The sequence below is a fragment of the Ahaetulla prasina genome, chromosome 1, assembly GCF_028640845.1.
Source record: "Ahaetulla prasina isolate Xishuangbanna chromosome 1, ASM2864084v1, whole genome shotgun sequence".
Lineage (NCBI taxonomy): Eukaryota > Metazoa > Chordata > Lepidosauria > Squamata > Colubridae > Ahaetulla > Ahaetulla prasina.
The window spans coordinates 166,136,513-166,149,759 of record NC_080539.1 but is presented as its reverse complement, the minus strand read 5'-3'; the positions used below and the strand labels follow the sequence as shown (position 1 = coordinate 166,149,759).

Here is a 13,247-nt window from a genome sequence, read left to right as displayed (position 1 = left end):
GGTGCCGCTCAGGCTGCGGCCTCCAGCAAGCGTGGCCGCTTTTGCAGCCAATTGCAGCCGCAAAAGCAGCAGGAGACCAAGCAACGTGTCCCACATGCCTCGCACCCTCCTCACCTAACTGTGCCAGTCTTAGCAAGCAATTCTGTTCACAGAACAGGTGCCTCATGGGTCCTGCTCAGCCCGCGGCCTCCAGCAAGTGTGGCCATTTTTGCAGCCGCAAAATCAGCAGGAAGCCAAGCGACATGCCCCATGCATCGGCCTTCCGAAGAGTACTGTAGCAGCAGCTACCAGTATCCACAATTTTTTAAACCGTTATTTTGTCCTGACCCATTTGCCCCAGTACAGTGTTAAAAGTTAACATTTCAGAAATGTTACTGTAGCTGTGGAGGTCTCCTTGTGCAATACTCTGCCGCAGCTTCGGAGCAAAACTCTGCATTCCCTGTAGAGGATTGCAAGACTGGAGGCTGCGGAAGCCTTGGAGGGAGAGTTTTTGGATGTGCGTCTGTGCAGGGTGCCTCTTTGAAAGAATGAACTGCAGGTGGGGGGTGGGGGGGAGGGGGAGATTTTCCTGTACATCGTCCTAGCTGCAGAGGAAAAAGCACACACACACACACAGAGGTCCCTAACCCCACCCCCACCCCTCCCAAGACAGCCACATCCCTCAACAAACCAGCTTTCCAGCACCGCTCTCAGCTCACGTGCAGGACAAGAAAAGTAGTCTGTGTGACTATGGTAAAAAAAATACCAGAAATTCAAATCTTCCAACTTTTCGCAAAATAAAAATAAAAATATATATCTTGTGAAATTGGAAGCTTTTTTTACTGTAGTCTCACAGATCACTTTTTCTTCCCCTGCATGTGGCAGTGGAGAATGGAGCTGGAAAGCAGGTTAGTGGAGGGATGTGGCTGCTTTGGGAGGGATGGGGTGAGGGGGTTACAGATCTCTCTCTCTCTCTCTCCCTCTCTCTCTCTCTCTCACACACACACACACACACACACACACTCTGTCCTTTCCTTGGGAGCTCTGCACAGTCACACATCCCAGGATTGCAAAGCTGAAGGCTTCGGATAGAGTGAACCTTTTCCTCACCCGCCGAACATTACTTTGCATGCATGTAAAGTAATGTGCAATGTAATGTGCAGCTCCTCCCCATGCATGCAACTGCACCATCTGTGCACAGCTTCCGCATGTGTGCCCCCATGTGCAATCGAACCATCTGTGCATGTGCACAGGTTTCACGCAGCTCCGCCGTGTGCTGTGTGTGCAATTGCACCATCTGCACATGCGTACACTGCACACAAATACTCTCATGTGCATGCACAAACACATGTACTTCGGAGAGCTCCGAAGATCAGGTCCCCTGAATTGCGCGCATTTGCACTGGAGACCTGAACAACAGCTGGGGGGGCGCTTGCATGTGCAGCTGCAGGTGAGTTGGGCAACAGCCTCGTGTGCCTGGAAAAATGGCTCTACGTGCTACCTCGGGCACGTGTGCCAGAGGTTCGCCATCACAGGGATAGACCATTTTGGGGATGTACGTCTGTGCTGCGATCTCAAGTAAAGAAAAATCACCAGGAAAAAGGGGGGGGTGAGAGGAGATTTTGCCTCTTTTATTCTGTTCTCAGTTTGTGCTGAGCTTCAGAACATGGTGAGAGGCAGGAAAATCCTTCCTCCCCATTTTCAAGCCATTCGTAAAAACACCCCATTCCGAGCCTTCAATGGTGCAATCCTGGAATATGCTGAAGGCTCAGAATTCGTGATTAAGGGGTCCAGCTGCCATTTGCTGACCAGGGAAGGGAAGGGCTGGCTCCTGTGCTGGCCATGCCCACTCCTTCACTAGATCTTATTTTCGGGGTGTGTGTGTCTTATTTTAGCGCATGTGCTGAAAAGCCCGATGGGGCTTATTATCAGGGAAGGTTTATTTTTGGGGAAACATTGTAGTGTCCTGATCATCTGGAAAGTTACAAACAGCCATATACAGATGCAGACATATCATTGGAAGCAGTACAACTATGGTTTTCTTTTTTAACCATTTTAGTATTTTTAAAGGCTGAAATGCCAAATCACCTTTCTGTACTTGACACAATCAAAAAAAGTACTATCCAAAATTCATCTAATTCTGATTTCAGAATGTTAGAGGGGGCCATAAATTTCTCATAGGGAAGCCTATCATTTGTTTTTCAGCAGTCTTGCTCCAGAGCCTGACATTGATATGGGCTGAGAGGAAGCGATTAGCCCAACATCATCAAGCTGGCCTCCATGCTTAAGGGAAGAGCTAGAACCTCTCTGCTCTTACTCCAGCCCTATAACTACTAAAGCTTGCTGGTTCTCATAGCAACAGTATAGTAAAACATCGATTTAATAGGTCCTCATTCAGCAAATAAAATCTTCAATCAGACATCTGCCTGAAATAATGTAAAAGTCCTTAGTATCCAAAGTAGTTGAGATGATTCATGAAAATCAATGTTAAATTACATCATATGTATATACAAAGTAAGGTAAATTGCTGCAAATGATGTACTTTCAGATGTAATTGGGATTAATAGACAGCTTCACTCCCTACTAAATGATCCATTAAATCAAGATTTCTCCATGCATTACCTAGGATAGACAAAGTTAGACAATGTGCTACTGTGTAACTTTTTTCTTTCCTGCCTACTAGGCTTTCCATGAATAAAAAGTAGGCCAAGGTTAAAAAAAAAAGATTTGGGGGAGGGGGGACTTTATGGTCTTTTTTAAACTTTTAAATTATAAACTACCCAGATTCATTAGAGGTAAAGATGGCCTCTAAATTTGATAAACAGATTCAAAGAAACTGAAGCAACTGAACTGGAGACCTTTTAGGAACCAAGACAGAGGGAAAACAAAGAAACAGAACCCAGCACAAAACTTCATTTGACTTTATTTATACTTAGATAGAAATAAATATCGTAATATTAGAACAACAATTTCCTACTCATTTAATAATTTCTCTTGTAGTCACATTAAAATAGCCTTTTGCAGAATGTTTTAGAGCAGGGATCTCCAACCTTGGTCCCTTTAAGACTTGTGGACTTCAACTCCCAGAGTTCCTCAGCCAGCAAAGCTGGCTGAGGAACTCTGGGAGTTGAAGTCCACAAGTCTTAAAGGGACCAAGGTTGGAGACCCTTGTTTTAGAGGGCTCTATTCAATAACTTTCCTGGATGCATACAATCCAAGTACAGGTAGTCTTCTGACTTATGATCACAATTGAGCCCAGAATTTAGTGAAAAATTTGTTAAGTAAGTTTTGCCCCATTTTATGACTTTTCTTGCCACATTTGTTAAGTGAATCGTTGCAGCTATTTAGTTAGTAACAGGGCTGTTAAGTGAATCTAGCTTCTACATTGACTTCACTTGTCAGAAGGACGCAAAAAATGATCACATGATCCCAGGCCACTGCACTGCATATTTAGTACACATCATAAATATGAATCAGGTGTGAAGCAACTGAATATAAATTATGTGACCATGGAGCTGGTGCAATGTCATAAGTGTGAAAATGGTCATAAATTAGTTTTTCCAGTGCCGTAACTTCAAAGTCATTAAATGAACTGTTGTAAGCCAAGGACTACCTATATAGCTAATGAGTGTGCTAGATTAACTGTGCAAAGGTAAATGATCATTGGAAAAAATACAGAAAGAAGCAGCAATGTATTTCCCTCACTTTCTTATTTCAGACTAGCAGTTTAATAATAAGGCTGTATTTAATTAAGAGCTAAATTTGCTGAACAGCAATCTTTCTATTCACTGAAGAAATATTATGGGGGGAAGAGGAAGAAGAAAGAGGTAAAAGGAAATTTCACTTGCATAGCATTGGATATTTACAGCATGCTTTAATATTAAATATACACATTCAGAAGACTACTGACAGAGCTTATCCGTATTAAAAAAACTAATAAAAATAACTCATAAACAAACAACTCATAACAAAAATATTCAAACAATAAACAAGTTTATAAAGCCACATACAAAAATTACAATTCTAATTCTTTTTATGTGTAAATATTCACTTATGAATTGATTTTTTCCCCTCTTTTTTCACTCCCACTGCATGTCCTACAAATATTGTCTGGAATATCTCAACAATCAACAACTGTTTTCATTATTCTTACATAATGGCTTTATTGTTATTTATTGCTAGGTACATTTAACTGGATGAAAGTGGTACAGATTATAAATAAATAAAACAAATAAAGCAAAGGTGTTTCCACTGATAGATGCAGTTACAACATTGGACATTTACTATTACTTTAATAGTAAAAACACCTTAGGAAAATAATGCAAATTTTAATAGCTTGCATCAAAATTATCAGGTTTGCATTTGAACTTGATAACTAGAAATTGGCACTTCAAACCTGAATTTACAATATGTTTGTTCTTGTTATAAAAGTAGAAGAACCTTAAATATCTGAAAGTGTTTCAGAAATATCTGAAGAATTTCAGAATTATCTAATGAGAAATACAATGGAATGAATTACAGTTTAAGAAATGAAAGGTGAAATATTGTTTTCCTTTAATGGTGAAGTGTATAGAAGTTACCAAGCCTTGCTATAATTTGTAGACTATATGTTAATCAGATTTAACAGTGAACGTTCAAATTGATACACCTAGCACACCTGATTTATATTAGGTAAATCTACCACCAATATACCATACTTAAAATTCTGCAAAGATTTTATAAACATACATATATATATGTATAGGCATGAATTATAATTTTTATTTTAGATAGGATATCCATCTAAATGTCAAACTGAATAATATATCCCCAATGATATATTAATCATATGAATCTAGACATATATACAAATGAAAATTTCAGAAACAATACTGCAGAAGAATATTTTCTATCTTACATTAGATAATATTTGAGTAAGTAATTCTGAAAAAGTATTCCACTTGTAAGTAAATCTCACTGATTTCATGGAAATATTTATTAAGGTAAACATTTAAATCTGTAGGCTAAGATGATGCTTGGCTTTCCTTCTCCTACACTCCATATTACTACCAAAATCTCATGGGGTATATTAATGTAATAAAACAGTATTGTATTTATAATTTGCTAAGGGACACACAGCTAAACCCGTTCACTTTTAGGGTCATGTAACATGAAAGAATTACAAATATCCCCAAATTCTGTGCCAGAAAAGAGGCATTGTTTCATAATTAATATCTGTAATTTACATATACAAAATGAGTACATATGAAAATGAATAAAATGAGGTTTTTAAATAGCGGACAAACTGAATAGGAACCCGAGTGGAAAGAATTAATTTAATACTAATTAAAGCTAGAAACTGCAGATAAAGAGCCTTCATACTAGAACATTAATATCATTCCAGTATATTACTTAACCTGAGAATTTTTGCCCCTGCCCACTATATTGAAAATCATTATAAAATGCAAAGGAAAAAACTATAGAACGCACTTAGCAGAAAATATATATTCCTTCATACTGCATTTTTCCATTGCACATTACTGTACATATGAATCTACTTTCAAAACTATTAGGTGAAGAAAAATGTGTGTGATTACATTTATAGCTTTAAATACTTCATGTAGCTTCTCAAAGGGTCCCAAAAAGATATGAACTCATTTGCTATCTCATGAATAAATATATTAACATCTTACTTTTGTCTTCCAGATGTGTAGGTCATAATTAAACATCTATATTTATGTTTTGTACTGCCCCCATTTGATTAGAACTGCTTTCTAGAACATAGAATTAGGCTTTTTGGCATGAGCGTCGAAGACAGCAGTACCTTGAAACCCAAGAAATAAAGAAATCTACAAAATACCAGTCCACTGACAAAATAAATCTCATTAAATTTCTTATTGAACAGACAGATCTATTCCTAAAATACTGTATAAAGATAAAGGCAATTGATTGGTCTGAAATCTAGCTTCCCTTTGGGTTTGGGGCTATGCTATTGTAATTGACAAAAGAAATTTCTCATAAATGTCAGATTTACGCACAGGACTTACACAGGGATGAAAACATTGCAATTATAATTCTTAAATGGTTGGTTGGTTTGGTGGTGAAATATTGCATGTTCCTGTTTAATTTGTACAGTGCAAGAGAATTTAAGAGAAGGGGTGTTGGTCTTATCCAATACGCTCCTTCTCGGTGTGCTGAGAGAGAATCTGAAGAATGGGTTAACGCCACATTTCTCCCCAGAGACTGAGTCCTTTTAAACTTTGCAGCCATGCCTCTATTGACTGTGTTCCAGTTTTGATGAGTGTAGCAGTTGACTTGATGCATTACTGATCCTGTTATCCACTCCTGGACTCTGGACCAGACAGTTGCCAGGGTGGATTTGGAATCTTTCTCAGTACACTGAGAAGGAGCGTATCAGGTAACACCAATGCCCCTTCTCCAGTGTGCTGAGCAGAGAATCCAAAGAATGGGATGTACCAAAGCCAGTTTATCCTAAGGGTGGGCCGCAGTCTGATCCTCAGTCTCCAGGTATGAGTGTACCTTTTGGAGAATCCATCTGCCGAAGGTTGCTTGTCCAGCTTGTAGTGTCTGATGAACAGGGATGGTGAAGACCAAGTTGCTGCCCTACAGACTTCCTTGATACAGAGGGCCCTCCTGACGTGTGCCACTTCTTTTCCAGGGTCCGAATCGGGCCCGGACAGAAGTCGGGCACAATGATAACAAGGAATTAACCTTGGGGAGAAAGGAGGGATCCAGCCGCAGAACCACCCTGTTTGAATACACACAGGTCTCCCTTATGGAGAGGGCCATTAGCTCCGAAATTCGTCTAGCTGAGGTAATAGCTACAAGGAAGGCTACCTTGCAGCTAAGAAAACACAGGTTGGCCATCCGTAACGGCTCGAAGGGAGCCAAGGCAAAGCAGAACCTTAGGCAAGTCCCAGAGAATTCTTTGGATTGTCTGCTCAGCACACTGGAGAAGTGGCTAATGTCAAATAAATATTTAACCGAATTTTGGAAGGGGTTATTTCCAAAGCTATTATTCCTTGTTTTATTTTTATAGATGAGATGTTTAGGAAATTAATAAGATTTTGTACACCATAAAAAAAAGTTATACTGTAAATATTGATTCATTCTATTAACATTCCTGGCAAAATGGAGGGTTTAGGATTTCAAAACCGTGAACCCTTGAAGTTAAAATTGATGTGTGTTCAATGTATATTTTATATTTCTTTAACTATAATTATAAAACTTATTAGTATTTCTATACAGTAGCCTTCAAGAGGACATACAAACAGGAAGAAAATGAAAAAGACATGTTATTATAAAAAACTGCAAGAACAGAAAAGTGAAAACTGATACTTAACAAAAAATAAACATAATATAGCTAAATATAATTCAAAATTCAGAATCTAGAAATCTATCTAATTTCTAGGTTCAGAAAGTAGAAAACAATGTAACATTTAGAAACATTTATCCAACTTTTGGAGAAAGTCAGATGCATTAACTGCTCTCTAGAAGTTCTAAGTCATTTCATATCAGTATCAAAGCTAAAAAATTGTGTGCACACAAACATTTATATATATATTATATTTACAACTATGTATTCCCTCATAGCTCAAGACCTACATATAAATGTCTTCCCCAATTATATCTCCACTGCATGCATGCCAAGATTGATCAATCAAAGTCATACAACCAATGAGTTTGCTTGAGTGGGAACTGGAACCTAGATCTTTTTCCTTCAAAAATATTTTTGTAAGTAATCAAGTATAAAATGTTTTATATTTTGATAATAGTTTGAGAGTATGCTAATTATCCAATTATAAAGAGGTATACACATACATAGATCCACAAGGAGGGTGGTTTGGATTCTGATGTATAAAAAATAAGAACATTAAATTTAATCCATTCAAGAGCCTGACTCAATGAAAAGATACTTAATTAATTCATTAATTAGTGACTCTATAAATTTATCAATTGGTAAGTCAACTCTGTATATTTCAGAACTTGTGTCTCTCTGTCGTGGTACCATAACAGACATTCAGTGCAAGAAAGCAAGCATTCTTATGAGGTAGAGATTATCAGAAAACAGATTGGTATGTCATAACCAGTTGGGATCTTTCCTCTACAGCACCACTTCAATCAGAAATTAATAGATGATCCCAGAAATTCCCTGTAATGATACGAGGAACCTTTTGAACAAACTTCTATGTGTCGTAAGAAGGAATCCCAGATAGGAACAGGGTGTGACTCATTTGCCCTAAAAGATATTTGATAAGATTGACTTCATTCCTGTTGGTGTCTGTCACCATTTCAAACTGAACTCAAAAAGTTAATAAGATTTTCTCAAACAAGAACTATGCAAGACAGTTTTTAAAATTTAGGGGGGAGGGGGAGAGGGGGGCTAGTCAATACTGGAATAGGATGTGATAAAAAATATATAGGTAATTTTTTTATTAAGGAGATATCTAACTAATCACACAAATTTAATGTGATCCCACTCTCCGTTGGGTAAATTCCTGCAATTGTTTTAAAGAGGCAATTAAATCTTCATGGATGAATCCACTGTATCTTCACATTTTCTGTATTTAGTTTGGGCAACAGCTTGGCCATCATTCTCAGTCAACAAATATATGGTAAAAATGGCAGCTATATTTAAACGTTTTCTTCCGTCTCCCACTTTTTTTCAGCAGTTCATGTTTTCTATGCCAGAAAAGCTTTTTTAACGTTTTTCTTTTATTCTCCTTGTAAAGCATATTTAACCTAAATAACAAAACAAACACAATTCAATGTTTTATATGTGTGTGTGTGTGTGTGTGTGTGTGTATGTATATGTGTGTGTGTGTGTGTATATACATATACACACACACACACACACATGTGTATGTGTAAATGTATATGTATATGTATATTCTTATATATCCTGGTAGAGCAATAACCTGTCTGATTTTGGTCTATGAAAGTAGATCAGCTTTGTCTACAGCTAGCTAAATTGTAGGATGCAAATACAGTGAAACAAGGGCAATAGTTATCTCCATTTTAGCAGTCAGACAATCAGCAATGGTAAATTATGTTACCTAACATCTTCTACTACATTCATTCTTCTTCTCTGGCTACAACTTTACACCAAGTAAAGTCTGGTGTTTTAAAGGGTAACAGAATATTTAATTATAAAACATAGTGTTTCATACTTATATAGATTTATGTCGACATCATACTAAAATAAATTCTTTCACAAGCTATTTTTCATATACACAGCGCCTTCAACCGATATAAACTGATGTCCCAAGCTAAATAACAAATCTACTAAGGACTTGGGATAAAGACAAGACTGTAAATCTAGTAGCATAGTCCATTTAAACTATTTTGACTTGGCAGTCAAAAAAATATACAAACTAGGTATCAAAGCATTATGTATTGTTTTCACTGTAAAAACTGGGCTCTTAAAATTTTCCCCAAAATTATTGAAATAAATCTCACCAAAATGTAAGATGTAAGAATTCACAAGAGGTCTTTCCAAAAATTAGCATTTATATTTGTTTACCAAATACATAGGGACGCGGTAGCTCAGTAGCTAAGACGCTGAGCTTGTCGATGGAAAGGTCAGCAGTTCAGTGGTTCAAATCCTTAGTGCCATGTAACAGGATGAGCTCCCGTTATTTGTCCCAGCTTCTGCCAACCTAGCAGTTCAAAAGCATATAAAAAATGCAAGTAGAAAAATAGGGGCCACCTTTGGTGGGAGGGTCATAGCATTCCGTGCCCCTTTGGCATTTAGTCACGCCGGTCACATGACCACGGAGACGTCTTCAGACAGCACTGGCTCTTCAGCTTTGAAACGGAGATGAGCACCGCCCTCTAGAGTCGGGAACGACTAGCATATATGTGCGAGGGGAACCTTTACCTTTTTACCAAATACATAGATAGCATAAAATAATTTGAACCAAAAACCAGAAAAAGCATCAATAAATAGTTTATATAGTCCATACCGGGGTTGCCCAATCCCTGGACTATAGACTGCTACTGGGCTGCAGCCTGTTGGGAACCAGACTGCCAAAGAGGTAGGTGAGCGCACAAAGCTTCATTTGCACATGTGCGGGATTTAAGTTGCACGCAAACCCATTTCCCCCTGCTGCTGAAACCGCCACCACTGCCAGTCCGCAGAAATGAAAAGGTTGGGGACTCTGGTCTATACTACCCATATACTTATTTTAAACTTTCAGTTCTATTTTATAAGGCTACATTTACATAATCTTTTTTATTTCTCAATGGGTTACAAATCTTTTCCTCTCATGTCATAAACCACTTTTGGGAAATCCCCCAAAATGGGAATAACATTCATAACACTTTTAGTATCATATAAATATGAGCATAGGCCTTTATCCAAGCTGTGAAACTCAATTGTTTTGAATCCACAGAGCAGAAAGGAGTGTTGCATTTTATGAGAGCTATTTCTCATCTTTCAGAATTGTGTATTATAACTTAGCTTCCCAAGGGGAAGGGGAGGAGGGGAAATTGAATAAAACTAGTCTCTGCAATATAGATGACTGAAAAGGAGAAGGGAAGAAATCTGTTTATATCCATGACTGGTACAGTAGTTCAACACCTGGCATGTCCCTCCCAATGACCCTATCACAGTCTTTTGGAAGATCTAGCAACTTTCTTCAAAGCTGCTTTCTAGCAACTTTCCCAGGACTTCTATTAGTTTAACAGGCATTAGCTGGATTAACCTATAGTCATAGAATCACAGGGCTGAAAGGGACCTTGGAGGTCTTCTAGTCCAACCCTCTGCTCAAGGCAGGAATCCTAACACCATCCCTGACAAATAATTATCCAATTTTTTTCTTGAAAACCTCCAGCAATAGAGCACCACAACTCCAGGAGGCAAGCTGTTCCATTGATTAATTGTTCTTATTGTCAAAAAATTCTTCCTTATTTCCAGCTTGAATCACCCTCTGACCAGCTTATCCATTACTGATAAGGCAGTTTGATTAAATGCACTTTATCTAGGGTCTCACACCAATGAAAATAAATCAAGCTATATTATAGTGTGAAAAAGTCCAATATATTTATGGATACTAAAAGTATATTTTTTACTACAGACTTGTAAGTGCTGCATGAATATGCCATCAGCTTATGGTATAAATCCTAAAGTATGGTTATTTAATTTGTGAAACTCATATTGACCAACAATAAGGGAGGAAGAAATACAAAAACAACACAAGAGAATAAACTGAAGTACAGTGAACAGCATTTTTGGAGAGTTCACATTTGATAAGATGGCAGTTTCTTTGATAGTTCAAATAACTCACAAGTAATGTCATTATCTAGCAATACACATTGGCTTCGAACAATCATTCAAGGACATTTTTTACATAAAAAGCTATATCAAAAATGTACATTTAATTTCCACTTGAAAATCAATACACTGAAAATTTTAACAGTAGAAAAACACCTTCAATATTTGCTATAACTATATCACCCTTTCCCATTTAATCTGTGGCCATTTTATCTACTATGGCCTCCCCAACAATATAGAGTTCAGCCATACTGCATTTCATTAACATTATGCCAATGATAGCAAACAGCTGTGCTAAACAAATTATATCCATTATATGCAGATTAAAACAAGTAAATTGCAATTACTTATATTTTTGTTTATGTGCCCTTTAACCCACATTGTTTTTGATTTAGTGACTTTTGAAAATTTTAACAGAAAGGAGAATAAAGTTATGAAGTATAATTGTTTTAAAATTATAAATAGGATCTAGCCATATTAAAACTGGAAAACTATCAAATGTGTAATATTCAGTCTTTGCCCCATTGATTGCTCCAGTGCAATTATATGGATTATCATCCTCTATTGAAACAAACTGAAAATGCCATCATACAATACTGCCACCTATGAATCACTGAACTTTTGGCTTCCATTACTATAATTCATGGTTTAGGGGGAAATACCGTTTTTTAAAAAAACCAAAAACCAGGATGATTGCAAAGAAAATGTCAGGAAGAATATGCTGTGTGATAAACAATTTTTTTAAACATTTAAATTGTTCTGTTCTAAATGTGCCATTTAAAGTCTGTCTGAAGGAAAAGTATCACAGGCATTTTGTTTCATCTATTCAATACTTTAATAAAAAATAACTGGGAACTATCACTAATGTCTGGATATGCAAATAGAATTAATCAGGGCTATTTTGAATTCTAGAAGGCTAGATACTTCTCTTTCATAGAACGGGCATTCCTTTTTCAGATCATACATCCACAGATGCATCCATGACTTATGAATAGGTCCAAATTTCAGACTATTTGCGGGTTAACCTAAAAGCATTCCCAAAGAGTTAAAACGATTTTAAAAACCACTACTAAATCTGGGGCAAAGAAAATTTCAGCTCCCAATCGACACTCCGAATTTTAAACTGAATTAAATCGTAAGGCAAGAAGGTTCCAGGTACATATCCCAATAGCCGAAAAGGGAACTTCTAAAAGAAGGGAGACACATTTGGTGAAATAAATCGCTGGGAATTAATGAACACAATAAAGCAAATTCCATCCTGAAGCAGAGCAATTTTGGGGGGACAAGCCTGCAGGGCACTCAGCAGGACCAAGGCTTCAAATCTCTGCTTTTCCCCACATCTAGTAACGGGAAGAAAGGAGAGGAAAGGGAGGGGGAGGGGGACACACAATCCGATAGCTCCAAATGCAGTCAATGCTCGCTGACCCTGATTGGGCTCTCTTCAGAATTTGCAGCGAAGGATTTCAGCCCCTCCACCCACCCCGCCCCCCCGCCAAACTCTTTTTGAGGAAGTGGGCGCCTTATCACGTGGTAACTCCTCCCGCTCAAGGCATCTCTACGGGGAATGTCACCTTCAGTCCGCAGAGCGGGAAGATGGAGGAGGAGGAGGGAGGGAGAGCGAGAGAGAAGTGGGGGGGGGAAGGAGAGAGCGACGCCCAGCCCCCGGCACCTACAGGGGTCAGACACCTGCACCGCTTTGTCTCGGTCGTTTAGGATGCGAGCAAAGCTAACCGGAGATGAACGGGAGAAGGAAGCCAGCGAGGCCGGACCTTCCTCTTCGCCTCTGGGGCCCGAAGAACAGGAAACGACCGGAAGAAAGAAAGAGAGAGAGAGAGAGAAAAGGGGAGCCGGATCGAGCGCGGCTCCTTTATACTGTATGAGGGAAGGAGGCTCTTGTCCTTCAACCGGGGGTGGGGGGAGGGGGAGACAGGGAGAAGTGCGCCTCAGCGCGAGACCCGCCCCCTCCCAGCAATGGAAGAGGGAGATGGGAAAG

The 13,247-nt window shown here is 38.4% G+C and overlaps 1 protein-coding gene across 6 annotated transcripts in view; it reads right to left on the bottom strand.

Annotated features, from left to right (window-relative positions):
* The window catches only part of FBXW11 (F-box and WD repeat domain containing 11), an 81,867-nt gene that overhangs the window by 68,147 nt on the left and 473 nt on the right, over nt 1–13,247 (bottom strand). The gene's annotated exons all lie outside the window — the stretch shown is intronic.